Source organism: Leguminivora glycinivorella, chromosome 11 (assembly GCF_023078275.1).
Source record: "Leguminivora glycinivorella isolate SPB_JAAS2020 chromosome 11, LegGlyc_1.1, whole genome shotgun sequence".
NCBI lineage: Eukaryota > Metazoa > Arthropoda > Insecta > Lepidoptera > Tortricidae > Leguminivora > Leguminivora glycinivorella.
Genome location: NC_062981.1, coordinates 7,493,048 through 7,520,554, shown reverse-complemented (window position 1 = coordinate 7,520,554; position 27,507 = coordinate 7,493,048). Strand labels below are relative to the sequence as shown.

The window sequence follows — 27,507 nt, the reverse complement described above, 5'->3', positions numbered from 1 at the left end:
GTTCAGTAAATCCTTAATTTTCTAACAAAAGTTTGTTGCCGCTCATGGAAGCTCATGGTCGCAGTTCTTACTTGACTTAAGAATCCTTGCCATAAGGGTTTATGGCAAAGGTTTGTTTTTGTATGATCGTAGTTCTAACCTAACCTAACCCACTTTTCTAGCACAAGTTTGTTTCTGTATGGTCGCACTTCTAACCTAACCTAACCCACTTTTCTAGCACAAGTTTGTTTCTGTATGGTCGCAGTTCTAACCTAACCTAACCCACTTTTCTAGCACAAGTTTGTTTCTGTATCGTCGCAGTTCTAACCTAACCTAACCCACTTTTCTAGCACAAGTTTGTTTCTGTATGGTCGCAGTTCTAACCTAACCTAACCCACTTTTCTAGCACAAGTTTGTTTCTGTTTTGTAGCAGTTCTAACCTAACTTAAAGTTTTGAGGCGTAACTATGGGTAAGAGTGAGTGGCAAATATCTGCATCTCCTTCTTGCATATACCTCTGTTTCAAAACTTGCAGCAATAACTAGCAGGTGTAAACTCAGCTTAAGGGTTGAATACTCGAATTACCGTCACTTTTAAATAAATGTGTAAGAAAACGGATAAACATTACAATGTTGCCACACTCATATTTTTTTGTTGCTGTATGTTTGCGCCTTAATTCAAAAACCTCTTTTAACATATTACCGCCTCCTTTTCGGGTGTTGTGGACAAGGAGTTGATATAAAGAAATAAAGTGACAGAAAGTCAGTGTCACGACAGAAAAAAAAACGCATTATCGTATAATACATGTGTTGCGAAGATTAATTCATTCATATAGTTAAAGGGGATCCCCAGCGAAAGGAAATAAAATATCTACATTCAACTAAACTATTTTTCTTACTTTTTTAAACTATTTTTCTTATTTTGCTCTCTAAATTATTTTTCAGTACAGATGGTGTTTTTTTTACGCACTAGTGCGAGAAGTGGTTCATTATATGGCAGGTCGAAACTTCGGAGGTCCATCTGTACTGAAAAACGTCGTTCGATACACGTGCGAAAAGGGAATTCGTAACTCGTGTCGATTTAAAACACTCCCTTCGGTCGTGTTTTAATTTATCGCCACTCGTTTCGAACTTCCTCTTTTTCGCACTTGTATCGAAATGTACTATTTCAGTACAGATGGTGATTTTTTTACGCACTAGTGCGAGAAGTGGTTCATTATATAACAGGTCGAAACTTCGGAAGCTCATCTGTACTGAAAAACGTCGTACGATACACTTGCGAAAAGGAAATTCGCAACTCGTGGCGATTTAAAACACTCCCTTCGGTCGTGCTTTAATTTATCGCCACTCGTTTCGAACTTCCTTTTTTACGCACTTGTATCGTAATGTACCCACATTCGCCAATTTCTGTTTTGCCCTATGGTTGACTGGTAGAGAATGCCTTAAGGCATTAAGTCCGCCATTTGTACTTCTTTTTTTATTGTGCAATAACACGGAAAAAAAATATTTTAACAATACTACCAGAACGTTTAGTAAAATAGATTTATCGTAACTGATACTACAATCTCGTAATAAAAACAACTGTATTGTTACGTTTACTATATTTTGAATTCAATAGAACTAAGCAAACATTAATATGCACTAAACAGTTCTGTTTGAATTACATATACGAGAACTCTAGTTTTATTTACAACTAATAGAATAAAGGTTACGATAATTCTATTAACAAGAAGCTTCTTGTAATGCCAAAAAAATAAAAATTATCTTTACAATCTTAATCTTAGCGGTTACTATCACAGTATACTTCCTGTAACTTTTTTATACGTTGCCATTACTTTGTAGTTCTCGTAAAGAAATGAAAAGAATATTCTTGTAATGTAAACTCAACGAAGAGTTATATTTAAAAATATTAAGTTTGTATAAATATGTACGCATCGCTGTCAACTCTATTATTTGTATCGTAGCGAATGCCATCGCAGTATAGTTGATATGACTGTTTTATAAGTTGGTATTACTTTGCAGCTCTTGTAAATAATGACAATAATATTCTCGTAATGTATACTGGTGAACAAATAGTTCTGTTGAAAAAGTATTTAGTTAGTATAAATATGTGTTTCGTTTTTGTAACGAAACGCCATGTTTAAGTACCATTGTATATCTTAGTGAATGCTATAGCAGTATAGTTGATTTTACTTTGCGCCTCTTGTAAAAAATAACAATGATATTCTCGTAATATATACACCGAAAAATAATTGTTATAACAAAAATATTGTCCGCATAAATAAATGTTTTGCTTGTGTAACGAAACGCAATGTTTTGCGGCGTGGTCGGCGGCCATTTACGTGTCATGAGAGATCACGCGTGGACGCGGATCACAATAGGTTATATTATTTATCATTAAACGTACTCACTACGTATTATCCATTCGTTTGGTAGTTTCCATTTTAGGAAATGGATGAAGAGGTGCAAAAACTCTTGCAAGGATGGGAGATGGCAGAGTTGGCAAAAGCAGGTGAGTCACGTACCGTACATGTAGAACTTAGTAGATAATTAGAATGGTGAGTAAAAAGGCATTTAATGTTGTATTCATTTTACATTGCATACAAATTCATACGACATTACGTGGGCAAAATCTAAATACTGAACTAATAAGGACTGTCCACGATAAAAAGTGGTCATACATAACATGATAAATCTTTCTTCCTGAATGCACATTATGAAGCAATATTATATTTTGATAAATCTGTATACATAAAACTATATAATAATTAAAGCTATTCCTTATAATGCTTTAGTGTGTCTGAGGTTTCGCCGAATGTATACCATCAAGCATTTCATTTCTTGTACAGTGTTTTTTAACAAACTTCACACGCTTCCTGGCACAATTTTATAAATACTTATATTTTTATAAGCTGTTTTACACACATTAGAATGACATCTTAGCAGACAAAAAAATACTTTTTGAAACTCATTTCGACTTTTGGTAGTCAGGAAGACTTTCTACTCCAAGCACTGACAGTTGTTTTTGTATGGAGAGCCAAAAAGTGTCAAAAATTCGAATTCAGCAAAGTTAGAAAATCTCAGTACTTTCTTAATCTGATTACAATCAGAAAAATTATTACTTTCGTAAAATCAGTATGTAATAGGGTATATTTTGGCTATTATAATTAAACATTAAAAAAATATTTTTGTCATTAAAACTGTTGTACTTAAAGACTGCAAGAAGACACTGTACAAAAAAATATTGTTATCATGAGATACATACTGCTAAAATTCATAGGCCACCTAAAGTTTATAATTTGTTTGTATTTTTATAATGTAGTTTAATATCTACAAATTATTTGACAAACATGCTGCTTATAAATTCTCATTATTCTCAAGATTTACCATGTTATATATGACCACTTTTTATCGTGGACAGTCTTTATATATATCTGAAGTGGACGTAGAATATTACTTAATGTAAAATTTATTCATAGAAATTTTAATGTCTTTTTCAGATGATTTACAATGGTTGCAAGTTTCCTGTGACCCATATATGCCATACTGTGGAACAAAAGTGGAAAAATTCTGCAAAATATAAATTTTGGACGAAATGAAGGACGGTTCTATTAACACTGGCGAATATATGAACAAAGTCTTGCACTAAGGATCGTTGAAATATATTTTTTAACAAATTATATAATTATTTTATTTACTTTCAGATTCACCAATTTTCACCGCTCATAGCATCCATTCCATATGCTGGGTGACCCAGGTTTCCGGATCCCAGTTTCAACTCTAGGCTTCTGTCTCTTGGAACTGGTCCTAGCAACCTGCATTTTTATCGGTAGGTACCTATGAATTTGTCTGTGCACTGTATAGACAACTAACATTTCTTGTAAATGTAAGAAAAGGTTTGTTGTCTATACAAGGTGGTACAGTAGGATTAAAGGCTGAGCCACGCCAGATACGTGTACGTAGACGTGCGCGTAGCGTACGCGGTGTAAATGACGAATCCTCATTAGAGATTACACCGCTTGTGTGACGTGTTTCCCGTGTGTATCATCTCTTTTGAAGATTCGTACTTTACAGCGCGCACGCCACGCACACGTCTACGTACACGTATCTGGCATGGCTCGGCCTTTAATCCTACTGAACCACCTTGTATATACAACAAACCTTTTTTTACATTTACAAGAAATGTTAGTTGTCTATACAGTGCACAGACAAATTCATAGGTACCGATAAAAATATAACACGTTAACGCAATTGTATATTTATTAGAGAGTACCATAAATGCAGTTGCTGTAACTAACTTTCTTGTTCTATCAACCATTTAATGAAGTTTACATAAATGAAGAGAATGTAATATATATCAGATGACTTGTATTCTTAACGATACCTATTATTGGCCTAACTAAAGTTTTATAACCTTTACAAGAATTTCTTGTGGAGTTTACATTATTTTGTTTATTTAGACACTCCATTTGTTATAAATACTGAATAATCTAGTAATATACACAATTTGACTGTGTGACCCTTACAATATTTTTATTTTATGATACGTAATGTATATATTACCTTTACAAGAATATATTGTCAAGGTCACATTTCATTTTTTAAGCTCTGCAAGAAAATATTATTTATTTGTACGGTCCACGTGTTATGATTACTAAATATTCTAGTAATACACGCTATTTTAATGTGTAGCAATTACAAGATAACTAGTTCACTAAGCTCAACGCATTTAAACAGACTAGTTTAGTTATTTATACTATGTGAACAATTGTCCCAGAATTTACTAGATTTTCTCGTTCAGATTACACTATTCAGGTATCATGGACGAGACTTTTTTCTCCGTGAAAATTTAAATGAATAAATAAACCAAACCTAAGTCAGTGAGGACACTCGCCAAAGAGGGAACCAATGACCAATATACAGGATGATTCATGAGTCGTGAGCAGGAGTGAACAGGGTACTGGGGAGGGTCACGCTGAGCAACTTTCATAATGGGGCAACACTGAATTGTGATTATTTTTCTTAACTATGACTTAATTGATAAGTACTTAATTGATAGCTAATTATCAATTACGTTCTAATTATGACTTAATTGATGATTAACTATCAATTAAGTCATAGTTAAAAAAAAAAATCACAATTTAGTGTTGCCCCATTATGAAAGTTGCTCAGTGTGACCCTCCCCAGTACCCTGTTCACTCCTGCTCACGACTCATGAATCATCCTGTATAATATTATATTCGATAAGTAATTCCGCAGCCCCACTGTACCCAATTGTAAGCTGTTTAAGGTGGGCAATGTATTATATTGCAATAGCACTACTCGAGAGGTTGGAAATGTCTAATGCAATTTACCAACTCCACTCAATTTAATACTAACCCAATTTACGTCACATTGACACCAACTCGATTAATTGGTGTCTAATAACACGGACCGGATGGAACTGAAATGAATTTCGCGTTCGATTAGTAATACCTAATTTATCTCTCGCACATGTTAATTTGAACTTGTAGTGATATCAGAATATGTTCAGAAACGTAACATATTAGATCTAGAAGCAATGTCTATCGGATAGAAAAGACAAAAGTGATGATTTTGTTGAAGAAACATAATTTTAGACCTTGCCATGTCTAGTCATCTAAGCGCGATTTCCCATCGTGCATTTCGCTCTATCTTCTACATATTCGTACACGTGCGAGCGAGATGTACGGTAACAAACAACATGATTCAAATATAGTTCTTAGAGCCTACCACGAATCACGTTCAACATGTTGCCTTCCTGTGAGTTTCCTGTCCTACTTATACCAGGTGTTTCCTGTAACTCGAGAAAATAATTAAAAATTAAAATGTACTCCTCAAACGAGCTACTCTTGTTCTGCTATCAACCTAGCGTTTTCCAGGCCTCGCGCCAGGGTCCGCTTATTTAAAATAAAATTAAAATGGTAAAGTCTTTAGGTAAATGATGCATTTTCTTTATAATTTAAATATACGATGTAATGAACGCCATTATTGGTGTAATTACAATTGCCTGTAACGCTTTAAACATGACAAAATTACCATACTGCTCTATTTAGAAAAAAACTTTAAAGCGTCATAAAAATAAAAAAAGTCGTTGAACAAAATATTACTACCTATTTCTATTGTTTCTGTTACAAGAGACAATTGGTATACCAATTTCAAAGTGTAACATAGGCAAAACGTCGGTAGGAACGCCACGAATCATATCTGAGGTGTGTCAATCAGTGTGCGTTCGAACTATACTCTGTTTTTTGTGGATTAGAAAAGTTGTGTGATTATCGTCATGCAATTTTCAGGAAAACAGTTTAAAAACCAACATATTTGATTCTTATTTTCATTAATCATTACATGAACAACTTAGTTACAAGTCATCCTTTTTATTTTTTCTAGAGATGACTGAAATATTTGATGAAACGTAGGTAAAATCGACCGTTATTTTAAAAAACGGTCTATAGCCTAATGAGGAGGCACAGTCAAAGTTTATGACAGGTGATTGCGCCACCCTATTAGTCCATTGCACAGATAATTAATTTCATACATGAGAGCGAGAAGATGATATGTTTTTTTTCTCTCTCACATATGAATGACAGTAACATGCATGACACTTGCACAGGCGCCGCCTGGCAGGACAAATTTTCAGTGTGCCTCCTCGTTAACTCATTATTTATCAAGATTTTTGCCTCAGATATATGCTCCCTTTAATAGGTAATCTGGAATCTGTAACGTAACGATACCTCGTAAATCAAAGTGCAAGCTAACACAATTGTTGCTAGATGGCGGTGAAATATTTACGGTCTAAATATAGCTTTATTATAAGAGTTTTGAATGATTCACTGTTAGTTTCACTAGACTTATTCTACCAATATGTGGGTTTCCATCACAAAAGTGCACTTACTCGTACGCTTCATCTGCAATAAAGACGATTTTTGCTGCAATTTGACGATCGGTCTGGGGTTCCCCTTGTTTTGGCATAATTTTAATTAACCTTTTGCATAATCTGTTATGGCATAGTATAGTTACGCATAATTTGTCTAGGCATATTTCTGTTTGTCCGAATATATTTCGTGCATAAATGTTATTCGCCGAACGGTTTTTATGCATAAATTATTTGTGCATAACATTGTTTAGTCGAAATTTAGTACGCAGAATTTTTATCATAGGTACTATACATATTGATGTTGCAGTTTTAACCTAACCCAACCGACATCCTTGACAAAAATTTGTATTTGTTAAGGTCGCAGTAAACTAACCTAACCGACTCTTCTGACAGCATTTAGTTAAGGGTGGTTATTCTGATTTTAAGAAATATGACAAATACAAATTATGCGAATCAGTTTTATTCATAAACATAATCGCCATAAATAGTATTGTGCAAACATATTTTCGGACAAAGTAATATTCGTAATAATTTAAATTATGACAAACGAGTTTCCTGCCAAATTAACATTTGTCGAAAACCGATTATGCGAAGTCTGTTATGCGAAAATCATTTCGAACAATTAAAGGTATGCCAAATAGAGGGAACTTTCGGCCTGGCCTAGTCGGTGTCGGTACTTACTACTTACCCTGCCTGCTATGCAGATGGTCCTGGGTCCTGGGTTCGAATCCCTGTAAGGACATTTCGTGTGAGGAACATAGATATTTGTTCCCGAGTGAAGGTGTCAGTATGTACTTTTCTATACTTTAGTTTGAGGCTAGAGAGATCTGTGTAAACTCACATATTTATTAGAATTTGAAATAGATATCATACACGAAAGAAAAAACGACAAGGCCCACTGGTGGCCGAGCCGGGAATCGAACCCGGGTCTTCGGCTTACGCGGCTAATGTCTTCACCACTACTAGATTACCCGCCCGCCCACCACCGCCGCCGCAGTGCCGCAGTGTGACTACTTGAAAAAACCGGCCAAGAGCGTGTCGGGCCACGCTCAGTGTAGGGTTCCGTATTTTTCTCAAAAACTACTGAACCTATCAAGTTCAAAACAATTTTCCTAGAAAGTCTTTATAATGTTCTACTTTTGTGATTTTTTCATATTTTTTAAACTTATGGTTCAAAAGTTAGAGGGGGGGGGGGACGCACTTTTTTTTTCTTTACGAGCGATTATTTCCGAAAATATTAATAATTTCAAAAAACGATCTTAGTAAACTCTTATTCATTTTTAAATACCTATCCAACAATATATCAATTGGAATGAAAAAAAATATCAGCCCCCACTTTACATGTAGGGGGGGTACCCTAATAAAACATTTTTTTCCATTTTTTATTCTTGCACTTTGTTGGCGTGATTGATATACATATTGGTACCAAATTTCAGCTTTCTAATGCTAACGGTTACTGAGATTATCCGCGGACGGACGGACGGACGGACAGACAGACATGGCGAAACTATAAGGGTTCCTAGTTGACTACGGAACCCTAAAAAGAACGAATCAAAAAGTATTCAATAAATAATTTGATATGTTTCCTAGTTGCTCACATATGTAATTTATTTTATAAACAATGAACATTAACGAACATTAATTTTAAGTGAAAACATATTGTGGAAAATCACGTATTATGGATGGCAAAAATCCTGGAATCTTTGCGCACGAACCGCTCCCGGATTAAGGAATTTAATTAATAAACGTTTATGGTTTGCAATAAAAAGCGACATCAAAAGCCGGAATATTTGTTAATTTACTTCAGTAATAATTTAAAAGAAAAACGGTATAGAAAGCGAGAGTAAATAGGTATCTCATAGGTAAGCGTGCTTCACCGTAGACAGCATCATCACTTACCATCAGGTGTGATCGTGGTCAAACGTCTACCTATTCATACTAAAAAAAACCGGCCAAGAGCGTGTCGGGCCACGCTCAGTGTAGGGTTCCGTAGTTTTCCGTATTTTTCTCAAAAACTACTGGACCTATCAAGTTCAAAACAATTTTACTAGAAAGTCTTTATAAAGTTCTACTTTTGTGATTTTTTTCATATTTTTTAAACATATGGTTCAAAAGTTAGAGGGGGGGGGGACGCACTTTTTTTTTCTTTACGAGCGATTATTTCCGAAAATATTAATAATTTCAAAAAACGATCTTAGTAAACTCTTATTAATTTTTAAATACCTATCCAACAATATATCATACATTGGGGTTGGAATGAAAAAAAATATCAGCCCCCACTTTACATGTAGCGGGGGTACCCTAATAAAACATTTTTTTCCATTTTTTATTCTTGCACTTTGTTGGCGTGATTGATATACATATTGGTACCAAATTTCAGCTTTCTAATGCTAACGGTTACTGAGATTATCCGCGGACGGACGGACGGACGGACAGACAGACATGGCGAAACTATAAGGGTTCCTAGTTGACTACGGAACCCTAAAAAGAACGAATCAAAAAGTATTCAATAAATAATTTGATATGTTTCCTAGTTGCTCACATATGTAATTTATTTTATAAACAATGAACATTAACGAACATTAATTTTAAGTGAAAACATATTGTGGAAAATCACGTATTATGGATGGCAAAAATCCTGGAATCTTTGCGCACGAACCGCTCCCGGATTAAGGAATTTAATTAATAAACTAAATTTTATTAATATAATTTAATTAATAAAGGTTGAAATATTAAAAACAAGAGCATCTCAAGTTTCAGTACAGGATGAAATACAAGTATCTCGATCTTCGTATAATGAAAAAAAATCAAAAAGGATCTATATTTTGGGAGGACATCAATGTAAAAATCTATCTTCAGAAATAATAAAATCAAGATTGAATACACAATATGAAAAATACGAGGTGTACTCCGTCCTGAAACCAGGCGCATCATGTGAAGAAATACTGAACACTCCTTCGGTCCTGAATAACATCACGTGCGATGACAAATTAGTTCTCTGTGTCAGGGAAACAGACTGTAATCCTACTAAGCTTTTAATGGACTTAAGTTGTTTTGTTAGAACTTACAGTTATTTAGATATTTATATAATAAATGTTATGCAAAACGACCACTTAAATGAAAAAGCACTTAATAACATGCTAAAACTGATTTGTGAAAATCATAAGAACTGTAAGTTTATTAATATCTCGCAGACATATATGTTAACAAAGCACTACCTTTATAATTTATCCTGTAAAATTAATATGGAAATTGACTCACAATATTATGATAAAAAGTTTTTGACATTTAAGGCTAGTATTAAACATAATCATACTAAAATAATAGAATCTGACACAAATATATATAAAAAAGGTACTATACCTTATTTTTTCCATCGTATGAAGAAAGGTAGAGTCGCATTAAATACACCACCGAACTCACCACCGAGCGCACCAATGGATAAAAAGAAAACTACCATACTGGATTACTTCTCCGTCGTATTGCCGAAATCCAACGCTGACAGCAACGCACCAGGAACGAATAAGTTTTTTCGTATCACCAATTAAGGGTAAATTTATCATACTGCACCAAAATGTTGCCGGGCTATTAAGTAAAAAGGATACTTTAGAATTAGCTCTATATGATCTATATGAGATAAATAGAGAAGTGGAAGTGATATGTATGAGCGAAACATTCATAAAATCCGGGGAAGAATCCAACATACATCTTAAAGGTTATCATTTAGCAGATTTCTATTCGCGGCAAAAACAAAAACGTGGAGGAGTTTGTATAATGTGTAAAGATTACCTAGATTATCAACCTATAAATTACTTAAAAGAAATGCGAACAGAACTCCATTTTGAATGTTGTGGCATAGAAATTCCAAAGTATAACTCGATAATAATTTGCATCTACAGAACTCCAAATCCCACACCTTTCATATTTCTAAATAAACTTGAATTACTACTGGAAAGATTGAGATGTAAAACAAAAAAAGAATTATAATAACAGGTGATTTTAATATTGATATAATGAAGCAAAATAAGGTAACCTTAGAATATAATAGACTAATTCAAAACTATAACTACATGTCACATATTAATCAACCTACCAGACTAAATGCTTGTCTTGATCACATAATAAGTAATGATTTTAATGCTATTGGTGAGCTTCATTCGCTAGAAATATCGCATCATAATACTGGTCAATTATTAATAATACCAGATGTCCCAGAGATCAACCGTAATTCATTTTGGTTTATTAAAAAGCGAGATTTCAGCAATGAAAATATAGATAAATTTTGCAATTGTTTGAACTCATTGACATGGAATGAAATATACAATGAATCAGATATTGACATAGCATTTGACATATTCCATGAGTATTTAACTTTATTTTACAATTTATGTTTTCCTATAATAAAAATCAAAATAAAAAGGAAATCTTCTAAAATAACCTGGCTCTCTAAGGGAATAAAAATAGCATCAAAAACGAAACGTAAACTTCGTTTTAAATATTATACCACAAAAAATCAATTGTATAAAAAACAGTACTGCGATTATCAAAAAACATTCAAAAAATGTTTGAAAACAGCGCAGAAATTAAGTAACAATAAATATATAATGAATGCAAGGAATGTGTGTAAAGCAACTTGGAGTGTAATTAAAGAAAATACATCAAATAATTCGCTTGGTCGAAAAATCATTGACAAAATAACATGTAATAATGTGTCGATCAATGATCCTAAACTTATCGCAGACGCATTTATTAACCACTTTATAGGCTCAAAAACTCACCAAAAGCAAAAAAATGTTAGATATCCCGCTAAGATGACTCGTGTTGATGCTAGTATGTTTCTTTTCCCCACGGATAGTCAAGAGGTTTATAAATTAATTCATAAACTTCGAAATACTGCCTCCGTAGGTTATGATGATTTATCCACACAAATATTTAAACACTGTTCTTGCTTTATTGCACCAGTTCTCAGCCATCTTATAAATTTGTCATTTGTTCAGGGAGTGTTTCCTCAAAAACTAAAAACAACATTGATAAAACCAATCTATAAGAAAGGCAATAGAGGTACTTTGGATAATTACAGACCGATAGCTCTCATACCAATATTATCAAAGATTGTTGAAAAAGCTATGTATGAGAGAATATCTAAATTTTTTAGCAAATATACAGTGCTCTCCAAGCAGCAAAATGGGTTCCAAAAAGGGAAATCTACCAGCCTTGCTGCCTTTCAAATGGTAATGGAAATTACAAAGGCTTTAGATAAGCGAGCCTCAACGACTGCTATATTTTTCGACATGAGCAAGGCGTTCGATTTAGTACAACATGAACTGCTTTTGGTCAAATGTGAAACCTATGGATTACGTGGTAAAGTACTGGATTGGTTACAAAGCTATCTCACAAACAGACAACAATATGTGGAGATCTCGAACATAATGAATATGTAAGCCATAGATCTGACTTCAAGACTCATACAGTTGGTGTCCCTCAGGGGAGTATTTTAGGGCCGTTACTCTTCCTGGTATATATCAATGACCTACCATTAAGCACGAATCATCATTGCATTCTTTTTGCTGATGATGTGTCTGTTGTCATATCCAGTGAACACAAAAGCAATCACACAAACGATGTTAATACAGCACTTTCTAATATAATAGACTGGCTAAATATAAACAGTTTGCAAGTAAATTTTAGCAAAACCACATATACTCAATTTTGGAATGGGTATGGAGAAAAACAACCAATGACTGTTACATATGATGATCAACAAATTACTGAGTCAGATCATGTCAAATTTCTTGGAATAGTGGTTGATGATATGTGTCACTGGAACCATCATATTGAAGGTGTGTGTAAGAAATTAAATAGTTTTGCGTATGCCCTTTGGCGCTTAACTAAGATTTCAAGCCAAAAAACAGCCGTCCAAGCGTATCATGGCTACGTGGCATCTAGTCTGAGGTATGGTATAACGGTATGGGGGAACGGCTCAAATATCCTTGGATTGTTTATAGCTCAAAAACAATGTATACGTGCGATTTGTGGTGTGTCCGTATTAACTTCATGCAGACCATTGTTTAAAAAACTAAATCTGCTTACAGTACCTTGTTTATATATATTTGAAATGTGTGTATTTGTAAAATGCAACCAAACTTTATATACAAAAAATTATGAATTCTGTAACTTTAATACGAGGTACCCTAACAGACTCATATGTCCGAGAACACACACAAGTTTATATAAGAAAAGTTGCTATCCTATGAGTATACTTTTGTATAATAAGCTCCCAGACACTATCAAAGGCCTTACTTTACATTTGTTTAAAAGAAGATTATTTGAATGGCTAAATGAACAGACTTTCTACTCTGTAAAGGAATATTTAGACTACTAAACCGCTAAATCTGTGACATCTCAATTAATTAATTTATTTATATTTGATAATTTGTATTGTTTTGTATATTAATATTTCTATGTAGATATAATCTAGCTTTAGATAGGTATTATTTAAGTGCATGCATAGTACTAGACCTAGGTACAATCTGAGATTTGCATGTCACTGTGTGACAAGGTAGATTGGCTCACTTTATTGTAAACAAACACCTATGTATACCCTATCTTTCGCAAATAAATGACTTATGACTTATGACTTATGACTTAAAACGTTTATGGTTTGCAATAAAAAGCGACATCAAAAGCCGGAATATTTGTTAATTTACTTCAGTAATAATTTAAAAGAAAAACGGTATAGAAAGCGAGAGTAAATAGGTATCTCATAGGTAAGCGTGCTCCACCGTAGACAGCATCATCACTTACCATCAGGTGTGATCGTGGTCAAACGTCTACCTATTCATACTAAAAAAAACCGGCCAAGAGCGTGTCGGGCCACGCTCAGTGTAGGGTTCCGTAGTTTTCCGTATTTTTCTCAAAAACTACTGGACCTATCAAGTTCAAAACAATTTTCCTAGAAAGTCTTTATAAAGTTCTACTTTTGTGATTTTTTTCATATTTTTTAAACATATGGTTCAAAAGTTAGAGGGGGGGGACGCACTTTTTTTCCTTTAGGAGCGATTATTTCCGAAAATATTAATATTATCAAAAAACGATCTTTGTAAACCCTTATTCATTTTTAAATACCTATCCAACAATATATCACATGTTGGGGTTGGAATGAAAAAAAATATCAGCCCCCACTTTACATGTAGGGGGGGGTACCCTAATAAAACATTTTTTTCCATTTTTTATTTTTGCACTTTGTTGGCGTGATTGATATACATATTGGTACCAAATTTCAGCTTTCTAATGCTAACGGTTACTGAGATTATCCGCGGACGGACGGACGGACGGACAGACAGACATGGCGAAACTATAAGGGTTCCTAGTTGACTACGGAACCCTAAAAAGAACGAATCAAAAAGTATTCAATAAATAATTTGATATGTTTCCTAGTTGCTCACATATGTAATTTATTTTATAAACAATGAACATTAACGAACATTAATTATAAGTGAAAACATATTGTGGAAAATCACGTATAATGGATGGCAAAAATCCTGGAATCTCTGCACACGAACCGCTCCCGGATTAAGGAATTTAATTAATAAACGTTTATGGTTTGCAATAAAAAGCGACATCAAAAGCCGGAATATTTGTTAATTTACTTCAGTAATCATTTAAAAGAAAAACGGTATAGAAAGCGAGAGTAAATAGGTATCTCATAGGTAAGCGTGCTCCACCGTAGACCGCATCATCACTTACCATCAGGTGTGATCGTGGTCAAACGTCTACCTATTCATACTAAAAAAAAAGGAAGAGTAATAATTTAAAAGAAAAACGGTATAGAAAGAGTAAGTAAATTAAATTTAAGTAAAAAATATAATTAACGGAGTAAACTGCCAGTCATGTAAATCACATTTTAACGTTCCGTCCCGGTTAACACGGTTTTTAACACCCGACGCAAAAACAACTGTGTGTTATAAGTTTGACGTGTCTGTCTGTCTGTTTGTCTGTCGGTCTGTGTGTGTGTCTGTCTGTGATATCTGTAACGGATGAACCGATTTAGATTTAGTTTTTTTGTCTGAAAGCTGAGTTAGTCGCGAGTGTTCTTAGCCATGTTTCATGAAAATCGGTTTACTATGTCGCAAAGTCAGGTTTTTTCAAAAATTAAATTTTGTGGTTAGGTTATGATAAAAAAATATTTAGTCTTTGGCTATGTCTGGCTTGTCGAGCAGACTTTCCATAATTTACAATGAGTTATTTGACTTATTTGTAATAATTTTATTGTACTTACTTTCATTATACATGTTGCATTTATGTTATTTACAAAAGTGACAATGTTATTTGACATGTAATATGATTTTATCAATAAATATGATGATTATGATTATTATGATTATGAATTGCACAAACGGAGCATTCCATGGGCTGTCCCGTATAAACGCATTGTTTCGTGTATTTTTAGCATTTAAAACAATTGATCATTTTATTTGTACCTACGTGTAGTTCTACACAACGCCTTAAATAAAAATCCTCATACACCAGGGGCCCGTTTCTCGAAAGGTACAAGCCTTGTATTACAAGTGCGCGAACTGTCAAATCGTATGGGTTGTCATGGAAACACACTTGTAATACAAGGCTTGTACTTTTCGAGAAATGGGCCCCAGCCCTGAAAATTCGCATTTGTACGACATAACGGTAGACTATTCAATTTTCATGGAATGCTCCAAAAACCGCTGTATGTATGGGTGTCGTACCTATTTATTGCAGAGCTATTTATTGCCGGAACGGATAAGAATGTGTGAGAAACGTTATGAATGTGAGAGATGCGAAAGTGGTTTGCCAGGATCGTAGCAAATGGGAATCAGTGATCTCTGCCCATCCCTCTGAGAAACAAGCGTGCAATCTAAAAAGGTGATGCTTGCGCTCGGGCAGTTATTTACTTACCTATTTACAATACTTAGTAGGGTGGAGCGAAAAAACACTTTTCTGGAATTAACAAACCTAATAGTTATCAATCAATGCCCCTTAGTCTATGAAGCCTTTGTGCAAATTTTAAGCTTTTTAAATCAACATCTTCTGCCTCCGCATTAGGTTTGAAATTTTGAAAATCTCATACAAACCTGAAAATTCAACTTTTAGATAAAAAATGTTTTTCGGCAGTATTATGTTCAGTATACATTATTGATACATATTATTACAAGAAACTACCAAAAATTGTGAAAATAGCGTTAAAAATCGCCAATTTTCAGTATTTTAGCGGATATTTTGCCGAATGTACTGAAACTAGAGAAACTTTGGCGATTCTTGACGCTATTTTCGCAACTTTTTGTAGTTTCTGATAATGATATGAATCAATAACATATACTAAACATAATACTGCCGAATTTTTTTTTTATCTGAAAGTTGAATTTTTAGGTTTGTATGAGATTTTCAAAATTTCAACCCTAATGCGGAGGCGGAAGATGTTGATTTAAAAAGCTGAAAATTTGCACAAAGGCTTCATAGACTAAGGGGCATTGATTGATAACTATTAGGTTTGTTAATTCCAGAAAAGTGTTTTTTCGCTCCACCCTAATACTTAGCTGTAGCGATAACCCAAAGTGAGTTTTGGGCTCCAACACAAGATGACGCCACTTTGCTAAGTCTTGAGCGGTATCGCGTCAGCTTTCGCCAACGCCGAGCTCACATAGGTCTACCTCCACTCTATCCGCCCAACGATATTTTTATTATAGTCGTTTTTAATTAAGTACCTCTAAAATCATTCATTGTATAATTATAAAACTTAACTATGATTCATGCATGCTGTATTAATAACCGGTATGCTTTGCATATTGCTGGATTGCATGTCGCAAACGAGGTTATTAATATGGATATGTAATTATTCAGTATAATTAATACAAACAAAATATTTTTCAGTACAGATAGTGTTTTTTTTTACGCACTAGTGCGAGAAGTGGTTCATTATATGCCAGGTCGAAACTTCGCATGGCCATCTGTACTGAAAAACGTCGTACGATACACGTGCGAAAAGGAAATTCGTAACTCGTGTCGATTTAAAACACTCCCTTCGGTCGTGTTTTAATTTATCGCCACTCGTTTCGAACTTCCTTTTTTACGCACTTGTATCGTAATGTACTATTTCCCCTCACTAGCTCGGAAACACGTGTTTTATCCTTTAATACCGGCGGGTAAAAACGCATTTTATCCACTAGTGGGTAAAGTAATTTGACCTTGAATATAGTCAACTTAACTGCTTTAAAATTGATAAAAGTAGGTGAATCTAGTAATGAAGATGATTTACCACCTGTGGAGCTACTGGAAGCAATGATAAACGCATTTTTTGCGTTGTAGTTTCCTTGCTATAGCGAGGGGAAAATTTTTGTGTTACACACGGGTGCAAATGTATTTTACTTCTTGTGTATTGAAAAACTCGCTAAGTTCAGGATTCTATTCCTGAAGGGAATCTATTCAGGAATCCTTTCACTTGCTCGTTTTTCAATTCCACACTCTGCGTTAAAATACAACTTTGCCCCCTTGTATAACAAATAACTATTCCCTAGTTATAACTACATACCTGACTAGATACATAAATTCATGCCTGTTGTAAAACGGGGTAAACAGAGCACATGAAACTGTTCAAGATGCAGTGCCACTCTTGATATATTAAGTGGTTAAAATAAATCTAAATTGTTATATTGCAGTGACAAGTTGCCAAATATAGTAAAACTGTAGCTTTATGATCTAAAGATTTTTATACTTATGAACTTTCCAAGCTAGATCAAAGCTAAACCTCAAACCTAAACGAATCCTTGAAAACCTTTCGTATAGAGAAAAACTTTACTTATTTGTAGACACCAAACACGCCCTCCACATATCTTTGTTAGAAAAACCACCTAATTTTCCTCAGACTTCTGTTCCCTTTTAGTTATTACACACTACTGGACTCGGAAAATTAGGGTTGAAACAAATTACTGTGTTCAATACTAAGAAACCGAGGACAGTAGTAACTTTAGGTTTTTTACTCGTGTGTACCTGTTATCCTTGTTTATACTACTTCTATATAACCAGGTGTTACATTTTAACTTAGGTGGGAGACCACCCAGGCCCCTCGCTGTCACGGTTAATGGCACGGTCCTCCCACAAGTAAAAAACGCCAAGTTCCTAGGTGTGATAATCGACTCTGCACTAAAATGGGACATTCAAATCGGTAACATCTGTGGAAGGTTGAGTGGTATCTGCTTCGCCTTAAAACGCTTATCGTGCATACTTCCGCAAGCACAAGTGCGCAGTAGCTACTTCTCACTATTCCATGCGGTACTGAACTATAGTCTCGAGTTGTGGGGCCTCGCCGCCGACTGGCGCCGCGCTTTCGTGCTCCAGAAGAGGGCGGTGAGAATAATAGCTCGCGCCCCGCCAGGCTCACCGGCCCGACATTTGTTTATCTCCTTAAACATAATGACGATGCCGTCTCAGTATATATTTAATGTCGCTAAATTCGTAAGAACGAACATTCATAACTTTCCTTTAAGACCTGACAATCTGCGATGTTTGAGGGACAGACAAAGAGGAAAACTAGCCACGACCAAATGCAGACTCACCAAGTCTACCAAAACTACTTATGTAATAGGTCCAAAAATTTATAATTGCATTCCAAATGACATTCAAAATTTAGAAAATGATAATTGTTTTTATAAAGAATTGAAGAAATGGTTAATCAAAAATGCATTCTACGATGTAAAAGAATTTTGTGACATTTAAACATTTATGTAATGTATCCAATTATTATTCTAATTACTTTTAATATTGTATTATGATCTCTTAAATTCAATTCAAAAATTTAAATTTTAATTATTATTCTAAATTTTAATATATGAACTGTAACTGTTGACGTGTAATGTATCTGTGCATTTACGAAATAAATGAATATGAATATGAATATGAATATGAATATACAACAAGCACATGGTTCATCGGATGGTAAGCAGTGTGTAATGTACTGTTGCCTTCAAACCTTCAAGACAAAAGCGTAGATTGGATAATCTTAAATGGGATTAAATAGAAGGCATCTACAACCTTTTAACATCCCCACGAACAGTAATCGTAATTGCGTGCTAGGTAGGTAGAATAAATTTAAAAGTGGAAAATGTCTGCCTTGGGTGAGACTTGAACTCACGGCCACTGGATCGATACTCCAGCGCTCTGCCAACTGAGCCACCAAGACTTCAACCAAGCCAGCGAAATTTTCCACTACTAAGGTCAATGGGACCCGTAGCGACATCTACCGTAAGAGTGTTAAACTTCTTAAACGGCAACCGGAGTTCCAAGTCATATTGGAAATTCACCAGTTACGATGCGCTAACCATGCTAAATTTTTAACTTCTGATTAGCAGAAACGCAGCATTTTCCACTTTTAAATTTATTCTAAGCCTAGTGGCATCGATTGCAGACGTTTCTGCTAATCAGAAGTTAAAAATCTAGGTAGGTAGGTCTGCTTGTTTTCCTACTAGATCAAATTGGTTTGTTTTTTTAGGAACTTGGACTTTTTGAAAAAAAAAAGAAAATAATTATACTTTCTCATATTTGATGACGAGCTGTACAATACAATACAAATCCACTTTATTGCACAACCTCAGAAATGTACATAGGAACACACACATTACAATAAATTTTATTACAGAGGTAAACAACAGGCGGCCTTATCGCTAAAGAGCGATCTCTTCCAGGCAACCTTAGCTGTAGGTACAGATTTATGTAGATATATTTAGAAAAGATATTCAGGATCATTTCAGATACTTTTCAGATACAGTTTCGTCAGGTACTATTGATGTTAACCTTTAATTCCAAATTTAAATATAATATTATATGTACTAGTACTAGTTCTAATCTTAAGCTAATGTTCAACACATTTTTTTTGTTATGAATAAATGAAATGAATGTTGACTGTACTTCGGCTCGACCCGGACTAGTCTTTCAAATTAAAATGTTTATATTTATTCCCCTAACTTTAGTTCTACACAGAAGAACTTGCAGGCACCAGATAGTGGAGTATAAAATACATCAAAACAAAATGCTTGAAAAGTTTTCTACCTATTATTTGCATTCGCTGATATTATTATCAGTATAGGTTTTCCGTTTGCAGTGCTTTCAATGCTCTGCTCAAGTGCCCGATGACGTCAGCGGTCAACATTTCAACATAGCTTCCATATAATTTATGTTGATGCACACCGTTACGAGCTTTTCGGTTTTACAGCCACTGTTTTATGTGTGTTATTCGTTTGTTTTCTTTCAACCCCTTTAATTGCTAAGAGTGGCACTGAAATTTGAGCAGTATTTCTTCACACGCAGTAAAAACCCGCTTATTTCTTCATACACTAGATATTTAAGACGATACGATACAAGTCGATTCTCCATACAAACGCTCTCGACTATTTCCTCCGTGGTTTTTGAAGATAGAGCAATGATTTTTTCAACACAGATTATTATTATTTTTATCTGTGTCGGACCGCTTTGATTTTTTTGCTATTTTTATTTTAAAAGACGCTAGAGCCAATCAAAAAATTTTAAAAACGGCCTTTTTCAATATGGCTCAAAAAAAGGTGTGATACTCAAGATCGGTAACAATCAGCCAAAAAGTCTAAACGGCCCGACATAGATTATTTCATTGTTATTCAGATTCTCAAACTTCGTTCCGTTTAAATAAGTTTTGAAGGAGGAAACAATCGAGAGCGGAACCTCGATTTTAAAAATTTTTTCGCAATATCTTTTGACTGAGTTTGAATTGGACATTTTTTTTTTCGATAAATCTAGTTAATAACACTAATATATTTAACTGAAATTCCCAAATTGAAAGGGGGGACTCCTTTCCATTTTAGCATTTTCGCTCCCGTAGCGTCTTAATGAAAATTTTACATGTTTGTGGTCCAGCATCAGTCAAATATTGTCAAAAACAAACAAGTTTTATTTAATTTTGCGATTCATCGGTCAAATGAAAATAAGGCTTTAATTTTTTTTTTTCAGGTTAGTCGGTGACCTCAAAGACTGAACACAGCTAATATTGTTGGTAAGTAGGTACATAAGAGTACATTACGAAACAAGTGCGAAAAGTGGAAAAGACGAAACGAGTGGCGATAAATAAAAACACAAAGTTTAAATCGACACAAATTGCGAATTACGAGTACATACGACCATTTAATTTTTTTTCATTATTTAGGTAGTTACGTGAAATGATAATTAAATTATTAGGTATATTGCTAGTCCGGTAATATACCTATTTGGTCAGGAAGTACAAAAGAAACAGTTTTATTAAGTATACAATATATTTATGTATGTACATATATTAATATAGTAGTACCTATTTAGGAATCCATAGATAAGCTTTGTTTTGACGATAACACGAGATTCAAAACTAGTGATTGATTACATTTGCCGCTCAGATTTACGATCCAAAATAAAATCTATTTCTGAATGTTAACATAACAGGGTGGCTAGCCGAATGGCACAATCGCTCACGAAACGCTCACGAAACGAAGCGCTAGTAGGTATCTATCTCTATCGCGCTTGCGAATTGGCGCGACAGAGCCAGCGGCGTATCGCTTTCGTTTGGCGTCGGAGAAATGCCATTCGGCTACGGGGCCAGGGTGGCTAGCCGAATGGCACAATCGCTCACGAAACGCTCACGAAACGAAGCGCTAGTAGATATCTATCTCTATCGCGCTTGCGTATTGGCGCGACAGAGCCAGCGGCGTATCGCTTTCGTTTGGCGTCGGAGAAATGCCATTCGGCTACGGGGCCTGGTGTGCGTACCTATCGTTTTTCTCGCAACTTCATTTAGTTACGAAACTTATTGGATAATATTCTATTTCACATTTACGAAGATCTTAAGTGCTATTGTTTTAAGTATATAACTGACTTTTGACAACATACATTGAAAAACGTCGAAGATCACCGGTACCGGTATAGAAAAAAAAAGGAATTGAAATATATACCGACCAACCCTACCGTGCACTAAAAAATGACTAAGTGCATACAATAAAAGCAAAAAATAATATAATAATAGTAGATTATACAACTTTAGCCGGAATAATCAATAAAGAAAATTTGGTTTCAGTAAAATTAAACATTTGAATTTTATTTATATCAGAACAGATTTCAGTTGACATACACTTGGATCACAATAGATTTCTCATGATTGACATATTTCTAAAATTTTCTACATACCTACCTATAACTAAATAATTATTATTTAAGGCCTCCCCCTTCGATTTCCACTCGTCCCGGTTATGAGCGATCTCCAGCCAGTCGCTGAGATACACGTCCAGGTCGTCCCGCCATCTCCGCCTGGGCCTGCCAGATCCCCGTCCGTCTTGCGGCACCCATACGGTGGCTATTTTAGCCCACCTCTGTGGGTGCATACGGCAGACATGGCCTGCCCAGTCCCATTTCAGTTTGGCGGTCTTAACCCCAACATCTGTAATGTGTAACTAAATAATACTAAGGATATTATTATGTGTATTGTGAACCAATTTCACATGACTATTTAGTAGAACTTCCTTTGAATCTGGTCTAATCTCTTTGATAGGAATAATTTAATCTGTATCAAACGAGAATGGGAATGTTAATCCATATCCAAGGGTATAAAGTAATTCCATGTAATGATAGTATTTCTATAGGTAATACAGGGTAGGGTATACGTTTTTCTATAGGTAATTAATTGCCTTTAAGAACCCCTCTTCCGTATAATACATTGTATGGATGAGCGGATTACCTACATCTTTAGGTATGTCTATATGTGTCTTCCTCCGTGTAAATTTCATTTTCCATTTCCTCAATACAATAAGTGACGGATTAAAGCCGTCTAAGGGCATTTTCAAAAATTGGGACCCAAAATTTGTGAAAGTTGTTAACAGAAATTAACTCGATGTCAGTTTTTTGACGACAAATTAAGCATTCAATTTCAATAAAAATATTGCTTTTGAGTCAATCACATAAACTATAAGCAATAATCTGCATTTAGAAGATGAAAAAAATTGGTTTTCGGACAAATTTTATTCTTAATTGTCGTTACAAAACTGACATCGCGATAATTTTTGTTAACAATTGTCACTAATTTTAGGTCCCAATTTCTGAAAATGCCCCTAAATCTGCAGACGGTGATTTAAGACCAAGAATATATGAGCATTGTCAAGAAGTCGCTGTTAATCTCATGTACGTGGTGTGAGTTCAATTAAAAATAGTTCTTTTGAAATTCCGCAATATGGCGCAAAGTAATATATTTCTGGCCAGGCTTTAATTGCGCTAATATCGCCACAGCAGAAGTCAGTAATTTTATCAAGGAATTTTACAGCGATAGCGTACCTATCGGATAAAAACCGGCCAAGAGCGTGTCGGGCCACGCTCAGTGTAGGGTTCCGTAGTTAACCGTATTTTTGTCAAAAACTGTTCAATCTATCAAGTTCAAAATATGTTTTCTAGAAAGTCTTTATAAAGTTCTACTTTTGTGATTTTTTTTTATATTTTTTTAACTTATGGTTTAAAAGTTAGAGGGGGGGGACACATTTTTGTTTACTTTAGCAGCGATTATTTCCGAAAATATGAGCATTATCAAAAAGTGATTTCAGTAAACCTCTATTCATTTTTAAATACCTATCCAACAATATATATCACACATTAGGGTTGAAATTAAAAAAAAATCACTACACGTAAAGTGGGGAGTGATTTTTAATAAAACATTTTTTCCACTTTTAATTTTTGCACTTTGTCGGCGTGATTGATATACATATTGGTATCAAATTTCAGCTTTCTAGTCCTAACGGTCACTGAGATTATCCGCGGACGGACGGACGGACGGACAGACATGGCGAAACTATAAGGGTTCCTAGTTGACTACGGAACCCTAAAAACGGAGCCACTTTCCTGAACGGTCGGCGTCGTGCCAAGAAAACTTAACATTTCTCATTCCCACATCCTAACCAATGCTGTAGCAACCGATAAATCTGCTTGCCAAGTCCGAAAAGCGGCAGTTAATTTGTAGACAAGACTTCATTTCCAGTTGGAACAATCGACAGTCAAAGAGCAAAGTGTACCATTTCTATGCGCGTCAGCTTCAAGGTACTTAGCCAATGTCACAATCGCTTACGCTCGTGAGCTGTCCCTCCCTATCGCTCTTCAATAATGGTGCGACAGAGCCACACTGAGAAAAAATACAACCAGTTTTCATGTTCGTTCAACAAGTTTTTTGGTTAAAATAGCGACTACGTGCTCTTTGGTTCAAACAACAAGCTACTTGTCATTTGAATCGGCAATATATTTATATCAACAAGTCGATTTTATAAAAACAACCTGAATATTGAATATTGTTTTAAACATACGTTTGGCTGATTCAAACGGATAAACCGCAACAAGTCGAACTTGTTAAATTCACAATGCAAATTTCTCTCAGTGCAGCCTGCTTTTCGATCGCCGCGTATCTTGAACGATAGTCACTTTTGCTAAGCCGGCAGGCCTTCAATTACAAAGCGATTCAACAGCCCCAGTAATTACACTGTCTCGCAATAAGAGCCGATTGTAAGGATGCCAATATATCTTCCCTTTTCTTTAATGGCGTTCCCTAAGGAGTGAAGTGACGTGAGGGAATTCCTCCGTAGAGGCAACGAAAAAGAGAAATTACGGAAAAGATTACACGATGGAACGTTTTTACGGAGGTAATTTTTTGTTCGATGGGGGTTTATTCAATTTAATTGCCGGGAAGGCTTTTTTCATTTATTGGAAGGATTTTTGTATTTGAATATTTTGCTACCCGTTTGCTTTGGACATTTTAGTCTCAAAATGTAATCAGGAAAGCAGTTAAAATATTTGGCTTTCAGGAAAGTTACGTAATATGTAGTTATTTGTTATACAAGGTGGCAAAGTTGTATTTTAACGCCGAGTGTGGAATTGAAAAACGAGCGAGTGAAAGGATTCTACAGTTGGACCACGAGCGAAGCGAGTGGTTCGCGAATAGAATCCTGAACTTGCGAGTTTTTTAACACACGAGAAGTAAAATACATTTGCACCCGAGTGTATAGCACAAAACTTTTCCCCTCACTGTAGCGAGGAAACTACAACGCAAAAAATGCGTTTATTACTGCTTCCAGTAGTTCCACAGGTGGTAAATCATCTTTATTACTAGATTCACCTGCTTTTATCAATTTTAAAGCAGTTAATTTGACTTTATTCAAGGTCAAATCACTTTACCAACTAGTGGATAAAATGCGTTTTTACCCGCTGGAATTAAAGGACAAAACACGTGTTTCCGAGCTAGTGAGGGGAAAATATAATTGGTAATTTAATGTAAATTGCAGATATTCAAGAGCAGCACATATCTTAAAAATAGCGCGTTAGCGTTGTGTGTAGGCGACTATGGGATATGGGTTAAATTGTGGCGTAGGCGAGAGGCTGGCAACCTGTCACTGCAATGTCACAGTTTCGTTTTCTTTCAACCCCTTATTTGCCAAGAGTGGCACTGAAGCTTTAGTAGTTTCATGTGTTCTGCCTACCCCTTTATGGGATACAGGCGTGATTGTATGTATGTATGTACATATTAAATATGAATATTCGTTGATGATGAATTTGACTAGTTTTTTTTTTTTTTTTTTTGTCAGAGGTGGAGGTAATCCTCATTGGATACTGCCAACCCGGTATCCTGGCAGTATGCCCGACTCAGCTGGGCGTGCTCCAGCCGCCTACGGACTAAAGCCCTCCACCCTGTTCAGTGTAATGTTTTCGGAAACTCGGCGCTATCGGTATACACGTTGTTTCCGGGTGTGTGATTGTGTAGTCCGGGATATAGTGTTTGTGTATTGTGAATGTGGAGTGTAAAGTGTGTGTTTGGAGTTTGTTTGTCGAAAGTTTGTTGACTTGTGTAAGGTAATCGTAGATGCCATTGAATTTTATGTGCCATTAAAAGATTTTAAGTTTTTAACTATGTGTTCTATTAAATCGTGGAAACATTCTGTACTTGATTCTTTAGTGAGTATGGCGTGTAAGTTATTTGGGTCAATATTTAGGTTTTGGCAAGTCATTATTAAATTATGTCGTTTTGGAGAGAATCTGGGGCAGTTGTAGATCAAATGGTCTATTGTTTGTGGGATGTCTGAATTTGGATCGCATGGACATTTATTGTCAGTGATTATTTTAAATCTGTATAGATACGTTTTGTGATAGCCGTGATTACTTAAAAATTGAGTTATAGCAAAGGTAAGAGTCGTTTTTTCTATGTACTTCATGAGGTCGTCATAGGTGGGAAATAGTGTTTTAGTGTAATGGCAGTTGTTCGGGTGGTTATAATAGTCTTTCCTGTCGTTCTGGAGATCTGATTTCAATTGGTGTTTAATATGACTAATTGGTATTCGTATGTAGTCTGGGGCACGGTGTAGTTTAGAGGCAGCCTTTGCTGCGACGTCCGCTAGCTCATTCCCTCGGATGCCGCAATGAGCCTTGGTCCAAAATAGTTCTACATTTGTTTGAAGTTTTTCTCTGTCAATCAAAGTTTGTATTCCGTTAGTAAGATGGTTGTAACTGCTTGGGTTTGATATTTCAGTGAGTCCCGATTTGCTATCTGAAAATACAAGAATTTTGCGTGGACGAACTTGTTCGCCAAACACACATCTTAGTCCTTCTCGTATAGCCAGTAATTCGGCTTGGAATACCGAACAGCAGTCGTGCAGCTTCAGTTTCTTAACGATCGGCTGATGGTTGGGCTTTTCTATAACAAAAGCTGCTCCAACTTTTCCATCGACTTTGCTTCCATCTGTGTACATGTGCCAAGTGTTGGTAGTTTGTTCGTTTGCTAAAATATCGTCCAGCTCTTGCTGATTATTAATAGGTGTATATTTGATTGTACGTCTATGGGCTGGGTGAAGCAGAGATGCCGGTGGTGCGGGGGATTCCACAGGTAGATCATTCGGGAGTAAGGTAGAGCATCTGGTGATGCGTGTTGACTCTACTTCCGCCGCATAGCGCACAATGGAAGGTAAGGGTGTTAGTTTGGCTAGTGTGATGGAAAGTGGTGTATTAAGTGTTTTAAAACCGCGGATACATTTAATAGCAAAGAGTCTCTGTAATGAGAGTAATTTTACATTGACTTTTTTATACTTCAGGGCGTCAATCCATACGGATGCAGCATAGGTAAGTATCGGCTCCACTACGTGTTCGAATATGGTTCTAATGTTACCAGGATGGACACCCCATGTCGGCCTAATGAATTGCTGTAGTTTATAGTAAAGTTTTTTGGACTTCTCTATTGTTTTAAAAATGTGTTCTATAAATGTCTGTTTGGTGTCAATAGTCACTCCAAGATATTTGAATGATTTGGAAAATTCTACGAGGTTTCCATCCATGTATATTCGTGCTTGTTTTGCTCTGGGGACGAATGCAAGAAGTTTCGTTTTGTCGTGGCCAAACGACAGCTTGACTCCGTTTCCCATTCCATAATTTGTGTTAGTGCAGAGTTGGTTTTTTGTTCTAAATCTGGGACGTTTTTGGAGCTGCATATCAAAAGAATGTCATCGGCATATGCCTGTATGTGACAGCCTTCAGGCATGGGCATATCAAGCACTTCGTCAAGGATAAGATTCCAAAGGACAGGGCCGGCAACAGATCCCTGGATGCA

General features: G+C 35.5%; 1 protein-coding gene across 1 annotated transcript in view; it reads left to right on the top strand.

Annotated features, from left to right (window-relative positions):
- Positions 1 to 20,871: 20,871 nt before the first annotated feature.
- LOC125230810 (neuropeptide CCHamide-2 receptor-like) overlaps positions 20,872 to 27,507 on the top strand; it is a 153,064-nt gene continuing 146,428 nt past the window's right edge. The window contains exon 1 of the mRNA XM_048136033.1: positions 20,872 to 20,919. The gene's annotated coding sequence lies outside the window, so the exon portion shown is untranslated. The remainder of the gene's footprint in view (positions 20,920 to 27,507) is intronic.